The sequence below is a fragment of the Saccopteryx leptura genome, chromosome 2 (genome assembly GCF_036850995.1).
Source record: "Saccopteryx leptura isolate mSacLep1 chromosome 2, mSacLep1_pri_phased_curated, whole genome shotgun sequence".
NCBI classification, from domain to species: Eukaryota; Metazoa; Chordata; class Mammalia; order Chiroptera; family Emballonuridae; genus Saccopteryx; species Saccopteryx leptura.
In genome coordinates this window covers 200,661,209-200,685,113 of record NC_089504.1, presented here as the reverse complement: position 1 = coordinate 200,685,113, position 23,905 = coordinate 200,661,209, and positions in this window count along the sequence as shown.

The following is a 23,905-nucleotide window of genomic DNA, read 5'->3' as shown; positions in this document are numbered from 1 at the left end:
TTCAAGGCTCAAATAACCTTTGCTAAAGGGGGGTCAGTCAGTCTGGTGTTGAAAGGACTGAAAGAAAGTTTAATCCTGTTAGTCATACTATCGCAAGGGATGAATAAAAACTAAATGCAAAAGAAAGAACTGAAAAAAATCCAGCAGACTTTTTCAGAAAGAACTCTTCCAGGAATGTCCAAAAACCATGCTACACACATAATAAACTTAAAACCGGGAGCTCTTCAGGCAGAAACAATACCCAATACTGCAGGAAGCCCAGCTGGGAATTCAGGAACACTTTACACATCTTAAAGAAGAGGAAATATTAATAGAATGCCAGTCTTTATGGAATATTCTCATTACCAGTAAAGAAGCCAAATGGAGGCAGGTGGATAACGACCAGTGCAAGACTTAAAAGCCATTATCAATGCCACTATGACCCTCCACCCAGTCATCCTGATCCCATATACTCTCATTGGTTAGCTCTCTTCTGAGGCCAAAATGGTTCACCTGCCACAATCTGAAGGATGATTTTTTCTGCCTCTGATTGGACCCAAAAAGCCAACCCTCTTTTTCTTTGAGTAGAAAGACCCCTAAACCAGAAGAAAAACTCAACTAAGCTGGACTCGCTTACCCCAAGGTTTCAAAAACTCTGCCACCCTCTTTGAGAAAGCTCTGACAAGACACCTAGCAAACTTCCCACTGGAAGACTACAACTGCACCCTTATACAATATGTTGATGACATCCTACTCACCAGTGAAACAAGAGAAAGAGCCATACAGAGACGAGGGCACTACTGATAATCTTTTTAAATGTTTGTTGATTTTAATTTATTGTGCTTACATAGATTCAAGTGTCCCACCAAATATATCTCCCTTTCACACAAGTGTTTTCCTTGATACCCCCTTTGCCCCCTCCCCCCAACACCTTTCCCCCTTCCCCATAGGATTTCCTGTTCTGCTCTCTATAATGCTGTATTATATATATAAAATTTCACTAATCCCTTTCCCTTCTCTTTCCCTCTGGTTCCTTTGATCCCACTTCTGTCTTTGTTCCATTCCTCAGTTTACTTTGTTCATTAGCTTCCTCAAATGAATGAGGTCATATAATATCTTTTTTCTCTGCCTGGCTTATTTCACTTAGCATAATAGTTTCCAGGCCCATCCATGTTGTTGCAAAAGGTAAGATTTCCTTCTTTTTCATGGCCACATAGTATTCAATTGTGTATATGTACCACAGCTTTTTAATACACTTATTCACTGAAGGACACTTGGGCTGTTTCCAGATCTTGGCATTGCAAACAATGCTGCAATGAACATGGAGGTGTATATCTTCTTTTGTACCAGTGATTGGGTATTCTTAGGATATATTTCTAAAAGTGAGATAGCTGGTTGAAAAGGCAGTTTCATTTTTAATTTTTTGAGAAATCTCCATACTATTTTCCACAGTGGCTGCACCAGTCTGCATTCCCACCAGCACTTATTCTGTGTTGTTTTGTTGATAAGTGCCATTCTGACAAGTGTGAGGTGGTATCTCATTGTGGTTTTAATTTGCATTTCTCTAATGATTAGTGATGTTGAACATTTTTTCATATGCCTGTTGGCCATCTGTATGTCCTCTTTGGAGAAGTGGCTATTTATTTCTTTTGCCCATTTTTGGATTTGATTGTTTACCTTCCTAATGTTGAGTTTTACAAGTTCTTTATAAATTTTGGTTATTAACCCCTTATCAGACATATTGTTGAATATATTCTACCATTGTGTGGTTTGTTTTTTTATTTTGTTCATATTGTCTTTAGCTGTGCAAAAGCTTTTTAGTTTGATATCATCACATTTGTTCATCCTGCCCTTTATTTCACTTGCCCGTGAAGATAAATAAAAAAATATATTGTTGGGAGAGATGTCTGAAAGCTTACTGTCTATGTTTTTTTCCAGGATGTTGCCCTGGCTGGTTGGCTCAGTGGTAGAGCGTCGGCCTGGCGTGCAGGGGTCCTGGGTTCGATTCCCAGCCAGGGCACACAGGAGAAGCGCCCATCTGCTTCTCCACCCCTTCCCCTCTCCTTCCTCTCTGTCTCTCTCTTCCCCTTCAGCAGCCGAGGCTCCATTGGAGCAAGGATGGCCCGGGCTCTGGGGATGGCTCCTTGGCCTCTGCCCCAGGCACTAGAGTGGCTCTGGTCATGACAGAGCGACGCCCCAGAGGGGCAGAGCATCGCCCCCTGGTGGGCAGAGTGTCGCCCCCTGGTAGGCGTGCAGGGTGGATCCCAGTCAGGCGCATGCGGGAGTCTGTCTGACTGTCTCTCCCCATTTCCAGCTTCAGAAAAATACAAAAACAACAACAACAACAAAAAAACAAAAAAAAACCCCAAGATGTTTATGGTTTTACAACTTACATTTAAGTCTTTTATCCATTTTGAGCTTATTTTTGTGAATGGTGTAAGTTGGTGTTCTAGTTTTATTTTTTTGCAAGTACCTGTCCAATTTTCCCAACACCATTTTTTAAAGAGACTGTCTTTACTCCATTGTATGCTCTCACCTCCTTTGTCAAATATCAATTGTCCATAAAGGTGTGGGCTTATTTCTGGGTTCTCTGTTCTTTTTCATTGATCTATATACCTGTTCTTATGTTAGTACCAAACTGTTTTGAGTAGTATAACTTGATATCAGAAAGTGTGATACCACCCATTTTATTCTTCTTTTTCAAGATTGCTGAGGATATTTGTGTTCTTTTTTGGTTCCATATAAATTTTTGGAATATGTGCTCTATATCTTTGAAAGTATGCCATTGGTGTTTTCATAAGAATTGTATTGAATTTATAGATTGCTTTTGGTAATATGGACATTATAATGATGTTTATTCTTCTTATCTATGAATATGGTATATGCTTTTACTTGTTTGTATCTTCCTTGATTTCTTTTATCAATGTTTTATAATTTTCTGAGTACAATTTTTTAACCTTCTTGGTTAAATTTACTTTTAGGTACTTTATTTTCTTTTGTTGCAATACTGAAGGAGATTGTTTTATAAATTTCTCTTTCAGACAGTTCATTGTTGGTGTATAAAAATGCCTTTGATTTCTGAATATTAATTTTGTATCTTGCCACCTTGCTGAATTTGTTTATCAGGTTCATTAGTGTTTTGACTGAGACTTTAGGGTTTTATATGTACAGTACCATGTCATATGAAAATAATGATAGTTTTTCTTCTTTTCCAATTTGGATGCCTTTTGTTTCTTTTTGTCCTATTCCTGTAACCAGGACTTCCAGAACTATGTTTAATAAGAGTGGTGAAAGGGGGCTCCCCTGCCTTGTTCCTTATCTTAAGGGGATTGTTTTTAATTTTTGCCCATTAAATATGATGTTGGCTGTCAGTTTGTTATAGATGGCCTTTATAATGTTGAGGTAGGTTCTCTGTATTCCCAGTTTGCTGAGAGTTTTGATCATAAATGGATACTAGATTTTATCAAATGCTTTTTCTGCATCTATTTTTTTTTTGTGTCAGAGAGAGAGAGAGAGAGTAAGGGAGGGAGATGAGAAACATCAATCTTTTGTTTTGGTTTTTTAGTTGTTCATTGATTGATTTCTCATATGTGCCTTGACCAGGGGGCTACAACAGACTGAGTGACGCCTTTCTCGAGCCAGCAACCTTGGGTCCAAGCTGGTGAGCTTTGCTCAAACCAGATGAGCTTGTGCTCAAGCTGGCGACCTTGGGGTCTCGAACCTGGGTCCACCTCGTCCGGTGCTCTATCCACTGCTCCACTGCCTGGTCAGGCTGCATTTACTGATATTATCATGTGATTTTTCTCCTTCCTTTTGTTTATGTGATCAATCACATTGATTGATTTGTGAATATTGTACCAGCATTGCCTCCCCAGGATAAATCCCATTTAATCATTATGTATGATTTTTTTCATGTATTGCTAGATCCAGTTTGCTAATATTTTGTTAAGAAGTTTAGCATCTAAGTTCATCAGGGATACTGGCCTGTAATTTTCTTTCTTTGTGTTGTCTTTGCCTGGTTTTGGAATGAGGATTATGCTCACTTCATAAAAAAAGTTTGGAAGTCATTCCTCCTCTTGAATTTTTTGAAATAACTTGAGAAAAATAGGAGTTATTTCTTCTTTGAATATTTGATAGAATTTGTCTGTGAAGCAATCTGGCCCAGGGCTTTTGTTTGTTGGGAGATTTTTGATAACTGTTTCAATCTCATTTGTTGTTATCAGTCTGTTTAGGTTTTCTGATTCTTCTAGATTGAGTTTTGAAAGATTATATGTTTTAAACAATTTGTCCATTTCACCTAGGTTGTCTAATTTTTTGGCATATAGTTCTTCATAGTATTTTTTTTACAATCCTTTGTATTTCTGCTGTGTCAGTTGTTACTTTTCCACTCTCATTTTTAATTTTATATTTTTGAGTCCTCTATTTTTTTTGTTAGTGAGTCTAGTTAAAGGATCATCAATCTTGTTTTATCTTTTCAAAGAACCATCTTTTGGTTTTATTGATCTTCTGTATTGTTTTTTAGCCTCTATGTCATTTATTTCCACTCTGATCTTTATTATTTCCTTCCATCTACTTTCTCTGGGTTTTACTTGCTGTTCCTTTTCTATTTCTTTTAGATACAAGGTTAAGTTTTTTATTTGAGCTTTTTTTTGCTTCTTAAGTTATGCCTGTAATGCTATGAACTTCTGTATCAGGACTGCTTTTGCTGTGTCACTTGAATTTTGAGTTTTTATATGTTCTTTTCCATTTGTTTCAAAGAAATTTTTTTATCTGTTCCTTGATCTCATTGTTAACTCATTCATTATTTAATAATATGCTGATTAGTCTCCAAGTGTTTTAATGTTTTTCAGTTTTTCTATTTTAGTTGATTTTTAGGTTTATGCTATTGTGATCAGAGAAGATGCTTGATATGATTTCAATCTTCTTAAATTTATTGAGAATTGTTTTGTTGTAACCTGTGGTCTATCCTAGAAAAAGTACCATGAGCACTTCAAAAAAATGTATATTCTGCTGCTTTATGGTGAAAGGTTCTAAAAATGTCTATTAAATCCAGTTGATCTAGTGTGGTCTTTAAGGCTGCTGATTCTTTGTTAATTTTCTTTCTTGAGGATCTATCTATTGATGTTAGTGGGGTATTACAATTTCCTACTATTATGGTATTGCTGTTTATCTTGCACTTTATGTTCATCAAAATCTGCTTTATATATTTAGGTGCTCCTATATTAGTTGTGTAGATATTTATGATGGTTATATCTTCCTGATGGATTGCTCCCTTTATCATTATGTAGTGACTTTCTTTATTCCTTACTATGTAGTCTTTGTTTTAAAGGGTATTTTGTCAGATATGAGTATTGCTACCCTAGCTTTTTTTAAATTCCCATTTGCATGAAATATTTTTTTCTATCCCTTCACTTTCAGTCTATATTTATCTTTTGTTTTGAGGTGGGTCTCTTGTAGACAGCATATGTATGGGCCCTATTTTTTTATCCATGCTGCTACCCTATGTCTTTTGACTGGAGCATTTAATTTGTTTACATTAAAGGTTATTATTGATATGTAGTTGTTTATTGCCATTTTATTATTTAAATCTATAATTTTATTTTTCTAGATTTTTTTCCCATTGTTCTGTTTACAAAAGGCCCCTTAACATTTCTTGTAGCATTGGTTTGGTTGTAATAAATTCTTTGAGGTTGTTTTTTTTTTTTTGTTTGTTTGTTTTTTGTCTGAAAAGCTTTTTATTTCTCCTTCAATTTTAAACATTAACCTTGCTGGATAAATAATTCTTGGTTGTAGGCTCTTGTTTGGCATTACTTTGAATATTTCTTGCAATTCCCTTCTGGCCTCAAGTGTTTTCATTGAAAAGTCATATGTCATCCTTATGGGGGCTCCTTTATAGGTGATTGACTGCTTTTCTCTTGCAGTTTTTAGTATTCTTTCCTATCTCTTAACTTTGGTGTTTTATATATGATGTGTCTTAGTGTAGGTCTCTTTGGGTTTCTCCTTAATGGGACTCTCTGTGCTTTTTAAATTTCTGTGATTTTTTTCTTCATCAATTTAGGGAAATTTTCAGGTATGACTTCTTTTATCAGGTTCTCTATTTCTTGTTCTTTCTCTTCTCCTTCAGGAACCCTGCAGATGTTGTTTCTCTTCATGTCACAGAGCTCTCTTAGAGTTTCCTCTGACATTTTGAGCCTCTTTTCTTTTTGCTGTTCTGCTTCTGTGCTTTCATTTATCTTGTCCTCTTACTCACTGATTCAGTCCTCAGGTTTATCCAGCCTTCACTTCATTTCTTCTAGTATAGTCTTCATTTCTCTTATTGCATTTGTCATATCTGACTGATTCCTTTTTATGATTTCAGTATACTTTTTGATGCTTGCTATCTATTTATTTAGGTGCTCATTATATCCATTCAATATTGCTCTAAGATCCTTGAGCATCCTAACAATCATTATTTTACTTAGTTTTTTTTTTTTTTCATTTTTCTGAAGCTGGAAACAGGGAGAGAGAGTCAGACAGACTCCCGCATGCGCCCGACCGGGATCCACCCGGCATGCCCACCAGGGGCGACGCTCTGCCCACCAGGGGGCGATGCTCTGCCCATCCTGGGCGTCACCATGTTGCGACCAGAGCCACTCTAGCGCCTGGGGCAGAGGCCACAGAGTCATCCCCAGCGCCCGGGCCATCTTTGCTCCAATGGAGCCTTGGCTGCGGGAGGGGAAGAGAGAGACAGAGAGGGAAAGCGCGGCGGAGGGGTGGAGAAGCAAATGGGCGCTTCTCCTGTGTGCCCTGGCCGGAATCGAACCCGGGTCCTCCGCACGCTAGACCGACACTCTACCGCTGAGCCAACCAGCCAGGGCCCAACAATCATTATTTTAAACTTTGCATCTGGTATCTTGGTTATTTCCATTTCATATAGTTCTTTTTCTGAGGATTTTTGTTGTTGATTCATTTAAATTGCATTTCTCTGTCTTCCCATTTTGTCTGTCTACAGACTCCTCTTTGGGTGTGCTGTTTGTGTAGCTAGTTGAGCATAGAGTTGTTGTTGTCTGTCTCCAGCTTCCAGTTGTATTGTTTCTAGATCTTTTTGGATTGGCATCAGTTGTGGTTTGTAATTCTCTGTGGGCTACTTTTATTCTGCTACTGTTCTTTTTGCTATTTGAGTCTGCATTTTCTATATCTTAACTTAGTCAGGTATGAGGAACCCTTCTTTAAGATACCACTCTAACAAGGTTTGTTAGGTTGTGAGTTTATACTCTCCATATCTGGTTGCTGGATGTGCCATACCTGGACCTCCCTGGCCAGGAACTTGGTGCTGACCTGCCGCGGAAATGCGCGGCTCCAAATAATGGTGCGGAATTAAAAAAACACACTTTGTCAGAACAAAACTGATGGGACCGGGAGGACTCATCAAACTGCCTGGCAGCATCTGAGTCCCTCACAGCCCCAGTTTGCTTTATTATATAGACCTATGCAAATCAAGGACCCTGATACAAAGTTGCACATCAAAGGCTAAGACAGGAACTCTCCCAAGGCAAAAACAGGATACATTAGTGAAATTTACAAACATCTGAAACAAACAAAGAGTCAGAGGAAGGGCATGTATATTGCTTCCTGCAACCCAAGGAAGGAAGTGGAGTGGGTGCAAACACTCAGCATCAAAGCCAAATAAGGAGATGGAGGGGGAGAACTTAGCCCCCTGCCAAGCCTCAAATCTATAATGGCTTTTTGCCATTAATGGTCCACAACATATCCCCCTTTTCTTTTTAATTTGTGTGCTGAGATTTGCACTCATTTGATTTTCTAATTTGGAGGCAGATGGAAAAATTACAAAACAAACACAAAATTAGTATAGCCAATGCTAACAGATACCCAAAACAAGTATACTAATACATCACAGTGATTAAAGCCTTTAAGCAAACTCTTTAAGCTAATACAACAAGAATCTATAAAAGAGTAATGTCCTTAAAGTGTTCACCAAGTCCAAGTTGGCACCAACACCATTCCAAATCTCTGCAAATGCAACCCAACCCCAGTTCAGTCCATCAAAAATTGTCACAGGAGCAGGAGTCCAGGAAAAGTCCACTTTCAGGAGAAGTCCTCATGGCACTGGAATTGCCGTCACACTTCCACACTCTGCAGTTAGCGTCAAAGTCCCAATGACCGCTGCTCCCAGCTGGCAATGACCCAGGTAGACTGGAAAAGCCATCTGTAGCACGCATGAAGACGGAGCTTCTGTTTTCTTCAAACTGGAAAGATGAACCCAGGGGTCCTATACTGGAGCTTTACAGCCATTGGGTGGTGAGGAGAACCTTGGGATACACTAAGCTGGGTGACAGAGGTAAATTTGTAAGTTGGCAAAAAAGGAAAAAAGGAGCTCTGAATTAGGAGTAGGTCCTAGCCTAAAATATGAGTAGGACATTGAGGCAGGAAGAATAAAGGAAATCTGTATATTAAACAAAGCTGCAGAAAACAGGACTATCAATACCCACAACAGAGATCTTCGAGGGAAGAATAAAAAACCTGAATATTCAGGCAAGACATAGTTAAGTGGCCCTTGTGTAAATGAGACCAGTCTACCGGATTCTTGGAAGAAATACCCCAGGCTCGTCCACAGTGTCCTAGAAGCGGCCGATGGCCCTGGGCACCTTTTAGCCTTCAGTGGCAAATCCCAGTATTCTGGGCAGGGTTAGGTCACAGGTGGCTGGAGCAGGGCTGGAAGAGACTGAACCCTCCCTTAGAGGAGTGAGGGGGAAGCCTACCTTCCAGTGTGTCCCTTCTTCCTCACAGCAAAGGCATGTAAGCCTGGCAGGCTTTGGCTCAAATGACCATCCTTTCCACTATTGAAGCAAGGCCCTGATGAAGTTCCAGTTGGAGCGTTGGAGCCTCTGAGGGTTTATGCCAAGAGCTAGTATTTTACCTGATCTCCTTTGGGCTTTTTTCTGCCTCTTGGTACCTTAAAAGCCATGCTCAGAAGATCTTGCTGAGGGGCTTGAGAGTCCCTATCTGCCTATATATCTGGAGCTATTCAGAAAAGAACAAAACAGTGTTATTAGCTGGAATCAAATAAAAATTTAAAAAAAGGGTAGTAGTTTGCAGGACAAAAATTTTGGCAACTCTTGTACATCAGCATTCAAAATAAACTGTTTGAAGTAAAAAGCGTAACAGGGTAGACCTGCAGGAGCTCCAGGACATGACTTCCCCCCCCTTTCTTATTATTTACAATTGAATCACACTTTACAATATTTTGACTTCAAATATTGCAAGAAATTCTTGATTTTGTTAACTTTCAACAAAAACAGAGCTAACGCACCTTCAAACAACATTCCCACACTTATCAAAACACCCCCTTAATACCTTAAAGAGTACATATCAAAACTGAAAAATCCCAGTGTGATCTTCATTATTCTCCTATAGTAAAAAAATCTTTACACCTTTATTATGTAAATCTATGCTGCTTCAAGCCTTTCACTTGTGGCCTGGAGCAGCCTGGCCAAACCAGCAAGTCTTTTGGATCCAAAATGAGCGTGCTCTACTTATTCCAAACAAAATTATATTTATATAGGGAAATGAAATTATTCCCATTTTGTTTTCAATACTACAGCCGGCACTTCCAAAACTATTATCATCATTACTTTTCATTTTAGGACTTAATTCAGGCCTTATAAACAAAAACACTTAGACATTAAACAAGATTTCACATACAATCACACAAATCAAGAGTAAAACCCAGGATTTTAGAAATTAAACTATGGCCTGCTTGATCTTAAGTAGGGCTACCTTAATAGGAACGTAATAAGGATATATACTAAACAGAGATCTCTCTCGAAAAATCTCAAGACGGCCGTATGAGATTTCTATTCAGCAATACCCAAATCAGGCCCCCCTTTCGCCCTTGTTTCAGGCAATGGAGCAGGAAAATAAAATGATCTAAAACATTTTAAAAATTAGATAATAATAATTGAGAAAGGGAAGAGAGCATAGTATGTCTTATGCAATTGCTCTTGTAAAGTGAGTCTCTCATCTAGAATCATGGTGTCTCACCAGTTGTTCAGGGATCCACCGAGAAGCTTCAGCAGACCTAGAAAAAACACACACATATCCTTGGCCCCATAAGAAAACAGGGTCTGGCCCTTGCCAGATTCCTGTGAGTGGGTCCCTCCATCACACTTCAGGGAAGGCTTTCCTTGCAGGGTTCCAGAGTCTCTCTGCTGCTGAATGACCCTGTACATCAGTATTCAAAAATTTAAAGTAAAAAGAGCATGACAAAGATTTGCAGGAGTTTCCTAATACTTAAGTTGCTATTTGGCTCCTAACTGAACACACCTCACAATGCACTAGCCAAATCAGTAAGACTTAAGGATCTACATTCTATTCTATTTAAATTTAAATGAGCGCTCCTTACAAGTTCTAAAAACATTTTATTTTTTCTAAATATTAGAGTCAGCATTTCCAATTTTTGCATGCAAAACAAACTTAATTCAGACCTTAAAAACAGACATATTTTGACAACATTAAACAAAGACTAAACAGAGACAAGAATTAGATGAACCAGACAAACCAGAGAGAAACCCGGGATTTCAGAGCACATCCAGATTAGAAAGATGCCTGCCTGATATTAGTCAGGGCATTTTCTGACAGAGACTGAAGGATGTGACTAAATAAAGTCTCCCCGAGAAAATTTGCTCTCGGCAGCTGCTGGGATATTTCCTATAGTCAGATCCAACACAGACCCCCTGCCTCAACCTTCAGGCAAAAAACAAGAAACAAAATGATAGTTCAGAAGATCATAGCCAAAACATTAAAGAAAATCAGATCAGGACAGGAAAAGCTGTAATTTTCCTAACACCTGAATCTCCTATCCATTCTCAAATTCTATATTTGCTGTAACTGGTGGCTCAGGTTGACTATGCTGAGATTTTTCTCCTACCTCAACAGCCCCTTCATGAAAGTCCAACTTCCACAGTAAATAATCACCACCAGAGAGACAAGCACAAGCAATCACCTTCCAGTCATTTGGGAGAAGAGCCTTTGCCCTAATAGTATCTAATAAACCAAGTGAAAAAGGGGCAGTAGGCCCATACTGAACACAAACAAGTTTAAGCTCTTTCAGAGTTTTAAAAGGTATAGGTTCATGTTCTCGCACTAGTCTCCTTATATCATCCTGTATTTCTACAACAGGAAAATGGGTAAAGCCATCATTTATTGTTTCCCCTACATTTCAAGCCTGGTAATCAGCCTGATAAGGGAATGGAGGAGCAGAGGGTTGAATGTAGGAAGAAGCTGAGGGCAGCGGAGGCCCCGCAGCTAAGGCAGCCATAGCCATGGACTTTTCATACCCCTGTCATCCTCAGACTCCAAGTTATCCTTGTATTTACATCCCTCTGTTTCCAGCTCACCCTGATACTCTTCAGACAATGATTTGTCTTCATACAGAAACATTCCTACATAAAGGTCCCTTACTTTTGACCCTATCTGTCTCATATTCTTTTACTCCCAACTACACTTTCCCCAAAAACTTTCTTTACTCACTGTACGCACTTCATTTTTGGGGAGTTCCGTCACCTTCCTTCAGTTTTAGTTTCCTCGTACTCATACTCAAGTCTTCTGTTCAGGCACCACTTGCCGCGGACCAGCGCGGCTCCAAATAACGGTGCGGAATTAAAAAAACACACTTTGTCAGAACAAAACCGATGGGACTGGGAGGACTCCTCAAACTGCCTGGCAGCATCTGAGTCCCTCACAGCCCCAGTTTGCTTTATTATATAGACCTATGCAAATCAAGGACCCTGATACAAAGTTGCACATCAAAGGCTAAGACAGGAACTCTCCCAAGGCAAAAACAGGATACATTAGTGAAATTTACAAACATCTGAAACAAACAAAGAGTCAGAAGAAGGGCATGTATATTGCTTCCTGCAACCCAAGGAAGGAAGTGGAGTGGGTGCAAACACTCAGCATCAAAGCCAAATAAGGAGATGGAGGGGGGAGAACTTAGCCCCCTGCCAAGCCTCAAATCTATAATGGCTTTTTGCCATTAATGGTCCACAACACTGACCAGTGGGGGGGTAACTGCCTATGATTGTCCCATAGCAACCTTCTTGGAGCTACAGGCAATCCAGGATTTGTGGTTGCTTCTGCTGGGCTCATGTGTCATTGTCAATATCAGCTGCATGCTTAGGCTGACTTTTTTCTACTCTTGGTCAGTGGGTGTGGCCTCTGTGTTCCTGACGTGTGGTCTGCTCACCAAACTGCTATTATTGCTGCCACCACCTCCTCAGGCATTCGGGCCTGGGCACCACTGGCACTGGCCTGCTGCCCCAGGCAATGCCTTGGGAGCACTGGCTGATGCAGTCCACCTTGGGAGCATTGGCTGCTCAGGAACAGTGGCCACCTGGAGAGTGCCAGCCACCTCAGGTCGCCTTGGGAGCACCATCCATTAGGGGCCGCCTCAGGAGCATGGGCCAGAGCAGGCAGCCTTGGGAGCACAGTCCAGCATGCGGTTAGGGCTCTGCCACTGCTACTCCTGCTGCTGCCAGAGCCAGGCCCGCCCACCTTCAGCAGGTACTCAGCAGCATAGGGGGGGCATGCAGGCCAACATCAGCACTCTAAACCTGTGTCCCCAATGCGCCCCCTGCTTCTAAGTGACTCTTTGCTCTGACTAGAGTAGTAGATCCTCTGGTGGGCAGATGGGTAATTGCTTCCCTTTGCTGGCATTGCTTCTCCCAGGAAAAACTGCCACTTTAGATTTGGGAAGTGATTCAGCACTGAAGTTAGTGTGTCTGTCCCCAGCAGTATCTTTCCTTGTGCCTCAGAGATTACACTCTTCTTCTCACAACTCCAGTCCTCTCATGGCACCTTGGTCCTGGAGCCCCGGTAAGTGGCTGTGAATGAGAATTTTTGCATGGTCCCTTTAAGATGGAGCCTGGGTCTGAGAGTTCTGTCTCCCTCCAGCTCTTCTTTTAGCTAAATACTGTCTGTATGCCTCTTCTAGTCTCTGGGGCTCAAGGCTGGGGCTCCAGTCTTGTGGCTGAGGACACAAAACTCTCCAGGCAACCCCCTAGATGGTCATGAGAGACCATCTAGGCTGCCATTACTCCTGGGAGTGGGGCAACCCTTTCCACCATTTCACATCTCCGCCCTTCCTACCAGTCTCAGTGTGGTTTTTTTGGTTATCCTTGGTTATAGATTCCTCTTAGTTTTATCCAAAGTTGGTTTTTCAAGATAATTGTTTCCAAGTTAAGTTGTAATCCACTTTGGTACTGGGAGATGGGAGTTGGAATGTCCACTTAGTTTGTTGCCATCTTCTGGATTCTCCTGAAACTCCATATGGCATAAAGGTTACAAAGCTCACAGAAAATAAAACATATGAACCAGACCCTCAAAACCACCTTAGCCAAACTCTGCCAAGAGACACAGGCCTCCTGTTTAGATTTATTTTCTTTGCCCTACTCTGGGTGCATTTCACTCCAGGATCTACAAGATATTCACCCTTTGAAATCCTTTTCAGAGACCCCTCCCCACCCATTATTAGCAAGTTCACAGAGGACATCAGGCATTTAAAAGAAACAGATCTAGCAACTTAATTACAGGCCCTAGGGAAAACTTTAGTCCAAATTAGCCAGTCTGTGTTAGCACAAGCTCCCATCCCAGTAGGGAGTCCAGCAAACCCCTACCAACTAGGTAACAAAGTATGGGTCAAAGACTGGAAAAAGGAACTTATACAACCCATTTGGACTGGGACCCATACAGTAATTTTTGTCACCTTAACTAGTCTTAAAGTTACAGGAATCATCAAATGGGTCCATCATTCAGGAGTGAAGAAAGCCCATCCAGACAACTCCACAAAGGAAGCTTCACAGCCCATCCTGATTCACTGATATTCCTGAGAATCCAGCTTCAACAAGGACATACTGACACCCAAATCCTAGCACTGAGATATTACCAGCCACTAAGGGCCTTCATACCAGACCTTTATGATAATGCCCTATAGATATTATGACAGGGCATCAAAGGGGAGAATGCTTTAAAAAAATTTATGTTCTCACTGACAGCAGGCTCAATAACTGCCTTGCATGCTGTTTTTGCACTCCCTGCTTCCTGCTTACTGCTTTTCTTAGCTTCTGTCCTCCCTACTCCCTACTGTGGTTGCACAGCAGTTAGGACCAGAAAGTCTCCACAACTTGTGACTGTTAACTAGCTTACTCAGGTCCCTGCAAAGAATATATAAAAACTTCACTATGTAAGATCAGGGTCCAGACATTTGGGTGTTAGCCTATCTGCTACTATTAGCATAATAAACTGGTTCTCTCCGCCACCCCGAGGACTACTTGGTCTTTTTTGTCAGGTGAGATTTTCTGCAACAATAACATCTTTACACTTGCATGCATGTGAGAATTTTCTCCTCATCCCTTTTTTCTGCTAGTAAAAGGGTTGGAAACAACTAAAAAGAGGGAAAGAATAAATACATCATGAGTCATTTGGAAATGTAAAAACACCATATCCCTGACCATAGAATGAGTTTTGCAAGATTTGCAGATGAGTAAATGAAAAGAGTTCTGTAAAGGCCATAAATGTTCAGTAATGTCTAGATTCCAGAAAGCCCTCAGGATGCTGCCTTAACTACCTCCATAAAGGGCCAAGAAAACCAAGCACATTTGTTTGCTTTTTGTAAAATGTTTCACTGAGCACTCTCTCCCTAGATTTTTCCAACAATAACCAAAAGCATGTTTTGCTTCTGTAAAACTGCTTTGGCTAGGTGTTCACTCTCTCCCTTCACTCCTTTTTGCCTATAAAAGCAAACCCCTGAGTTCATTCGGGGCCACAAGTTCTTTAGGATGTGAATCCACTCGTGGACACTGGCATTAAATTAAAGACTTATTAATTTGGCTACTTAATTCTGTGACAAAACATTTATTTCCTTGCTGTCCAGACTCATCTGGGATCATGTCCTCTGGACACATTTGACTTCTGCCACACATGGGTAACTGGCCTCTTTGGCCTGACTGCCAGGAATGGAAACTCAGCAGGGGAGGCACCACCTGAGATGTTCCAGGGCTCTGCTGGTCTTTTCTGTCTGGCCGACAGTCAGCCATGGACAATCAGCATGTCCATCCTCCCATTTGGAGTCATCTAGAAAGCCTTCAGTGGTGAGTAGAGCAAATTTGTCATTTGCTCAATTTGTAACTTGTTTGTGGCTAACCCTCTTGCACCTGTTGTGATCAAAGATCGGATGCAATCATACTCACACAACAGGATCTTCAGGGTCAAGACTTTGGTGGAGAGTAAGTGTGCTCTCAGGGAAGACATTGCAGGGACTAAGTTAAGTCCTACCTCAGGCTTCCTGGGACACATCTATTTGTGCTCTCTGTTCTTGCCAAGATTTTGTTCTTTGCTCTTGCTTTATTGTTTTTGCACTGAAAACCCTTGAGTGAATGGCATGTGAATGGGGATCTCTGGGGCCTGCACTTGAGAGGCTCCTGATGAGGAACCCCCTTTTCTTGTTTGTTAAACTGTATTGAAAAGTCAAGTGTAAATGTAAATAGTATATTGTCTGTTTTGTAGGTTTTCTTTGTCAGGAAAAACACTGGTACAATTTCAATTGGAAATTTCTGGCTTAAAACCAGAGGGCAAAAGTGAAGGGAAATTTGTAAACTCCATATGGTTTATTGACTGTCTACCAGAAGCTGAGGGAAACCTCTTCCATCTCCAGTCTGACTTAGTCAGGGGTATATACTGACTGGCCTATAATAAGGAAAGCAAATATCCCAAGGTGGACTCAGCAGATGGTTGTCACTTATGAAAGGAAATTATGAAAAAATCATTCTAAAACCCACAAATTATAAAAAATAGCAAAGCAAAATTCATAAAAATATTATATTGCTTAAAGCTAAAACTAACTAAAGACCTAAGAGAGTGCTAGAGGAATTCGGGATTGCAACCCCCTTGCTACAGCACCCCTACCTCCTCTGCTTTGGCTTTGGTGAATCACTACTTATACCTAGAGCCAGACCTGAGGAGAAGGCTTAGGGAATACTACCCCTTTTAAACCTGTTTTGCTCTTGAGGGAAGCCTCTTTTCATAGTTTAAATCCCTTTTTCTCAAGTGACCTATAGAATTAAAAAGCTCAGAATCCCCTTTCTCGGGGAAGCCTCAAGCCCTAAGAGGACTTTTAGAATCTGTACTATACATATGCTGTACTGTACATATGCCCACTTAGGACAACAAAGACCACCTCGAGAAAATATTTTCAGCTGTATGGCCTGAATGGGACCCTAACATCACAGAAGGGTGGGAAACTCTGAACACTATTCACCAGTTTATATTAGCTGGGATCAGGGGAGCTGCTAAGAAAAACATGGATTTGTCTAAGGCAGTGGTAGTCAACCTGGTCCCTACCACCCACTAGTGGGCATTCCAGTTTTCATGGTGGGTGGTAGTGGAGCAACCAAAGTATAAATAAAAAGATAGGTTTAACTATATAGTAAGTTGTTTTATAAAGATTTATTCTGCCAAACTTAGCAAAAATCCGACATAAAGTACTTGGTAAGTAATTATTATTATATGCTTTAACTTGCTGTAACTCTGCTTTATAAATTTTATAAAGTAAAGTTAATTCTCTACTTTATAAATCACCATTACTGTGGAACCGGTAGGCGGTTAGAAAATTTTACTGCTAACAGAGATACAAAAATAGGCAGTAGGTATAAAAAGGTTGACTACCCCTGGTCTAAGGTGTCAGAAATTATTCAAGATCCTAAGGAGACTCCTGCAGCTTTCTTAGAGAGACTGCCTGAAGCTTACAGAGTCTCTACACCTCTAGACCCAGAGGCACCAGAAAATGCTAGGGCAGTTAACTTAGCTTTTGTGTCCCAGTCGGCTCCAGATATTAGGAGGAAGCTACAAAAATTAGAAGGCTTCCCAGGGATAGTAATTTCCCAACTGTTAGAAATAGCTCAGAAAGTTTCTAGTAATAGAGACACCTTAGAGAAGAACCAAATTTAGAAAATGACCAAGGTAGTTGTAGCTGTTCTAGAACACCAGAATAAAAAGAAAGGGAAGTTAAAAAGGGAATAAATCCATATATATATATATATATATTTATTTTTTTTTTTGTATTTTTCTGAAGCTGGAAACAGGGAGAGACAGTCAGACAGACTCCCGCATGCGCCCGACCAGGATCCACCCGGCATGTCCACCAGGGGTGATGCTCTGCCCACCAGGGGGCGATGCTCTGCCCCTCCGGGGCGTCATTCTGCCACGACCAGAGCCACTCTAATGCCTGGGGCAGAGGCCAAGGAGCCATCCCCAGCACCCAGGCCATCTTTGCTCCAATGGAGCCTTGACTGCGGGAGGAGAAGAGAGAGACAGAGAGGAAGGAGGGGGGGGTGGAGAAGCAAATGGGAGCTTCTCCTATGTGCCCTGGCCAGGAATCGAACCCAGGTCCCCCGCATGCCAGGCCAATGCTCTACCGCTGAGCCAACAGGCCAGGGCTACTTCCCATATTAAGAGACTATTAGAAGCTAGTATTCTTGTTTCTTGTCAACTCCTATGGAATATGCCTTTACTGCTTGTTCAGAAGCCAGGCGCCAGAGAATATTAAAGGATGCTTTCTTCAGTATTCCCCCAGCCCCTGTAAGTCAGCACATCTTTGCCTTCAAGTACAGTGACCCAGAAAAATGCATCTTGGGACAGCTAACCTGGACCAGATTGCCATAGGGGTTCAAGAATTCACTGACTCTCTTTGATGAGGCAGTACATCAGCACCTGCTCGCCTTATGCCAGGAACATCCAGAATGCACACTGCTATAGTCAAATAGCCACTAAGGATTTTTTACAAACACTGCACACTCTGGGACACTGAGTGTCAGCTAAAAAGGCAAAACTCTGCACTTCCAAGGTAACCTATCTAGGCTACCACATTGAGTTGGGGAAGTGCACTTTCTCCTTCAGGCATATATAGAACCTATTCTTTGGATCCCAGCATGCCCACAAGGAGACGATGCTCTGCCCATCTGGGACATTACTTCTTTGTGGCCAGAGCCATTCTAGTACCTGAGGCAGAGGCGATGGAGCCATCCTCAGTGCCCAAGTCAACTTTGCTCCAATGGAGCTTTGGCTGCTGGAGGGGAAGAGAGATATAGAGAGAGAGGAGAGAGGGAAGGGTGGAGAAGCAGGTGGGTGCTTCTCTTGTGTGCCTTGGCCAGGAATCAAACTTAGGACTTCCACATACTGGGCTGATGCTCTACCACTGAGCCAACTGGCCAGGGCCATTTTTTAAAATAAAATTTCATTTTAAAACACCCTAGCCTCATGTTTTTGGTTTGACCCACAGTTTCTGCATTGCATTCTTGTGCTATAACCTGGGGGGTGGGTATGCCAGAGACTAATTAGGGGTCTAACCTTGACCCTGGGAAGGGTGAAGTTTTCTACTCAAGAAGCAGTGAGCAGCAGCAGTGGCAGCTAGTCTAAGATTTACCCCCAATTCCTGCTTCCTTTAACCATGGAGTTGTAGAACTAATTCCTCCCCAACCCTCTGGCCATGCCTCCTGAACCCACTGAGAAGATGAACTCCATATTCCTGTGTGAAGACGAACCAAAAACTGCACACCTGGACTGATGACCACCATTCCTGGCACCTCACTGCATCCACACTGAGGAACAATCTCTTTCAAGTGAGTGAATCTAGTGGCTTTCTGAGCAGGAACTCGCCAACCTCTCCTGCATCTCTCATTCCACCATCCTGCATGGTTCCAAAAATCCAGCGTTGGTCAGGAGTGGGTTCCAGGAATTTGCCTTGGCTTGACTGCTGTACAGGGATGCTTGGAAAGCAGCCAGCCTCTTTTTCCAGTGGACATAAGACAATAGGGCTGGCTGCCTTGTTGGAATGCACATTCCACTGTCCAGGATGGTCCATTCCCTCCCTGTAGACAGCTATATGCTCACCCACCACACATGGGGAACTCTCAGTCAGCCATTCCCAAGATAATGCCTCTAGGCTGTTTCTTAAAAAAAACCTCTGGACCCTGGGTTTAGCCCAGAATCTCAGGCCGAGGTAACTTATTTCCTACTGCAACACTGCTTGGCCTCAGTATGAACTGGACAGTTTGTCCAAATGGCCTGAAAATGGCACTTTTGATTTTAACATTCTGACTGGACTTAATAATTTCTCCTGGCAAAATGAAAAGTGGCCCGAGATCCCTTGTGTACAGGTCCTTTTTGTACCCAGGTCACAACCCACTCTGTGATACTTGCTTTTCCAATTAAATATTTCTTCTCCACTTAAAACCAAAGGACCTCCCTGATCTGGAGGACCCTTCTAGTGTTTCTTCCTTCAATCCTGCTGACCACAGACCCCCACTCCCTCCTCCTCCTGCTCCCCAACCTCCTGAATCCCAGGACTCACCCCCATCACAACCAGAGGCCCCTCCCTATTCAGTGCTGCCACTCTCCCCCTTCCCTCCAGATATTTCCTGCAGCCCCGACCCTTTCTTCACCAGTATATACCTGCTCTGAGATGGTCTTCGTCCCTGCTGGGAATGAGAGCATTGTCTGAGTTCATGTTCCTTTTCCTCTAACTGACTTATTGCAAATATACTGCTCACAAAAATTAAGGGAGAATTCAAAATGAATATGAAGTGATAAAATATCCCCTAATTTTTGTGAGCAGTATATCTAAATACCTCAGTTCTTTTTCCACTGAACCTACCAACTACAGAAAGGAACTTGACTATCTCACCCAGTCCTATAAATTTACTTGGCATGATCTCCATGTAATCCTCTTAACACCCAAGGAGAAGGAACATATTTGGACCCATGCCCAGGCTCATGCTAACTCTGTTTGCCAACAAACCTCCAATAAACCAGTAGGCAATGAGGCTGTCCCCACCTGTGACCCCCACTGGGACTACCAGGCAGAAGGGGCAAGGAGAAGAAACCAGAACCACATGATCTTCTGCCTCACGGAGAGTGTCAAGAAGAGAGCCTGTAAGGCTGTAAATTATGAGAAGTTAAAGGAGGTCACCCAACACCCCACTGAAATGCCTGCTCTCTTCCTCTCATGCCTCATGGAAGTCCCTCAGAGATATGCCACCTTAGACTCCTCTAGCCAGAAGGAGAACTAGTTCTTCACATGAATTTTATTTCCCAGTCTGCACCCATTATCCAGCGCAAATTACAGAAGTTAGAGGATGACCCTCAAACCCCTCAACAGGATCTGTTAAAACTGACCTTTAATAACCAAGATAAGGAGGCAAAGAAACAGAAGGCAGCTGAATGTCAGATGCTTGCTGCTGCCATCAAGGGCCTGCAGGGCCAGCAGTCCTGAAACTGTTGAAACGGACCTCAAGCCAAGGGCTAGAATTACAATAATGCCCCACCTAGCACCTGCTTCAAATGTGGCAATGAAGGTCACTGGGCCAGCAAGTGTCTTAGTTCAGGCCAGCCTTCAAAGCCTTACCCCCCATGCAGTGGGCCCCATTGGAAGTTGGACTGGGACAGGACCTCTCAAGGTAAGACCCTACCTTTTCCTAGGCTGGCTGGCCCACAATTTCTGGAGCTGACAGGCCTGGTCACTGAAGGTGCCTGAGGACAAACTCCCCAACAATCATCATGTCTTCTGAGCCTTGGGTAACCCTGATGGTAGCAAGCAGGCACATTTCTTTTCTCATTGACTCAGGGGCAATTTACTCTGCTTTGCCTGAGTATAGAGGTCTCTTAAGGGACTCAGGTGTCTTGGCTGTGGGAATTGATGGCCAGGTCTTCCAGCCCCATCCTATGGCTCCTCTGTCCTGCTCTTTAGAGGCCCAGACCTTTACCCATGCCTTTTTAATTTTTCCCTCATGCCCCACTCCACTCCTAGTACTAAGTTACATGCTACCCTTGCTTTCTGTACTACCCCTGGGGACATGCCAGACCCTTCAGTGTCAGCCAACCTCCTACTCCTCTTACAAATAGCTGAGAATCACTTAACTGAACCTTCCCTGCCTTTTCCCAGCTCCCTGGTCACCCCTTCAGTGTGGGAAATCAAAACCTCTTCAATAATAGCCTTGTCACCATGCCCCAGTTTATATTAGCATTAAAGACCCCAATCAGTTCCCATCCCAGAAACAATATTTCATCCCAGCCCATGCACAATGAGGGCTTAAACATATTATCACTTGCCTGCTTCATAATGGACTCCTCTTTCCCACTAATTCCCCTTTCAATACCCCAGTCCTCCCTGTGAAAAACCTGATGGGTCTTATCATCTGTTCCAGGAACTTTGTCTTATCAATCAGGCATTACAACCCTTTTACCAGTTCTTCCCAACCTATATACTATCCTCTCTCAAATTCTGGCTAGAACTTCCCACTTTACAGTACTAGATCTAAAAGATGCTTTTCTTACTATTCCCTCACACCCTAATTCACAAGACCTTTTTGCCTTTACTTGGACTGATCCTGACATGCACCTATCCTAGCAGCTCACTTGGATGGTCCTATCCCAAGGGTTCTGGAATAATCCTCACCTCTTTGGACAGGCCCTAGTGACTATTTTATAGTGTTGAGATTTAGGACCCTCCACCTTTATACAGTACACCAATGATTTACTACTCTGGAGACCTTCAGAACAAGATTCAAAGAATCAAACTGTCTGCTTTCTCAACTTCCTTGCAGAACAGGGTTACAGAGTATCTCCCCAAAAGACACAACTTTGTACCCCAACACTCACCTACCTAAGTCTAGCCCTCACCCCTACCTCCCGAGTAATTACCCAGGAATGGCTCTCCCTCATCTCTTCCTTGCCAGTCCCCCCACCCAAAAAAAACAGGAGGTCATCCCTTTTCTTGGTCTAGCAGGGTATTTCCAATTGTGGATTCCTTCCTTTGCTCTGTTGGCCACATCCTTTTACCAAGCCAGCAAGGGAAGTCTCTCAGAACACAATGACCCAGCAGTTTCCATCAAAACCCAGTTAAGACAGGCCCTCATCTCAGCTGCTACTCTAGCTCAGCAGAGCTCTTAAACCATTCATGCTATATATATACCAATGAATGGCAGGGCACTGCTGTCAGTCTCTTGGGACAATTAAAAGAACCCTCACTACAGGAGAAATATATCTTTTCAAACAACTGAATGCTACAGTCCCAGGTTGACTCCCTTGTCTAAGAGCATTAATGGTGGCTGCTGTCTTCACCCTAGAGTCAGAAATTGTGCCTCCATAGCCAACTAACCATCTATTATTTTCAACCTAAAGGATGTTCTTTCCCAGAACCTAATGTCATCCTCCCAAATCCAGTAATTACATGTAATCTTCTTAGAATCCCCACAGGTCACCATTGGCAACTGCCCATCACTGAATCCAGCTACTCTCTTAACCCTGCCCTCCTGCTCTGAATTACTCTACTACTACTCTGACCTCCTACTTCCTTACTTTATCCCATTTCCCCATCTGACAGACACCCCTCTAACTGAGGCAGATCAGACTTGGTTCATTGATGGGAGCTCCTACTTATGCAATGGAGAACGCTGTGCTAGTTATTCTATTGTGTCTAACATGCGAGTCATTGAAGCTTTTCCTCTCCCTATTGGCACTAAAATATAAAACTATTTACCATATTTCAAATGTTTTTTTTTTTAAACCAGGTGGTCTAGAAAAGCATTTACTATAACTACCGGTTTAAATTTGGTTAATGTCTTTTAAAATTCTTAACAAAAAATATATGTTTGTTTTGCCTGGGTTTCTAAAAGATTCCTGTTATCTGTTCTGTCTTTTAAAAATATAAGTGTATTTGTCAACAAAAGAACAGGATTCTAAAGGTCATAAACTATGTTTATAGACATACCAATCTAAAATTGCTAAGTCCTCACTAAAAGTTGGAGTTTCTGAATAGTAAAGAAGGTTTATGAAAGTTGCAAAATGTTTGTGTAAGTTGCATAAGCTTTGTGCAGGGGGACAAAACTAAAAGTAACTGAAAAAGTAAACAAAGGTGAAAAGAGGACCTGAAGACTCTATTTTTCAGCCATACAGGACGCCTTGCCAAAGCTAACCTGGGTACTACCCTTTATAGGGTCATTAATAACCTTACTTTTCATACTGACTTTTGGCCCCTATCTTTTCAGAATCTTGACATGCATCCCCATAGTGTTGCCTTAACCTCAACATCAATAGTGGTCTGTAGGGGATTGGGTATGTTACACCTGCAAACATCCCCATCCATGCTTTCTTGCCTAAACCCCCAAAGTAAAGCCCCCAGCTGTGACCCAACATAGGTAAAAATGTGCTGTTGGAGTAACAATCACAAAAATTATTGCAGCCACTACTGCCACTGGCCTAGCAAGGGGTATCACCTACAGTGCTCTAACTGCAAAACACATGGCCACCATGGCTACCATAGGACAGGATACAGGAGAGAACTTCCAGCTTTTTACATGCTCCCTTGACTCCCTTGCCTGCACAATGACACACAATCAAATAGCCTTAGACTATCTTTTAACCAAAGAAGGGACAGTCTGTATGATCACTAACGTCTCTTGCTGTTTTTTTTGACAACTCCACCGGACAGGTAGAAGAAAAAACCCAAAGGATCTTAGAAAATGCTGCCTGGCTCAAAGTTTTCAGCTAAGAAGGGCTTGAGGATTCCATCTGGTCAGCTATACAGGAGGATCTACTGAAATTAACCTGGTTATTACCTGCCACAGGCCCTTTAGTAATCCTTCTATTAGTACTTCTTTTTGGCCACTGTTTTTTCAGGAATTTCATCCACTTTATACAGAATAATAGAGTTTAGACTCTCACCAATAAAACTGTCAGTCAATTATTCCTCCTGTAGTCCTTGCATAGATACCAACTAATACCTGAGCAAGTATAGGCTTTCTCTTTTAGGTGTCTACAACATACTTTCTGACTTTGAAGGAGTCTGAAGAGAACAACACTCCTTATCTTTTAATAC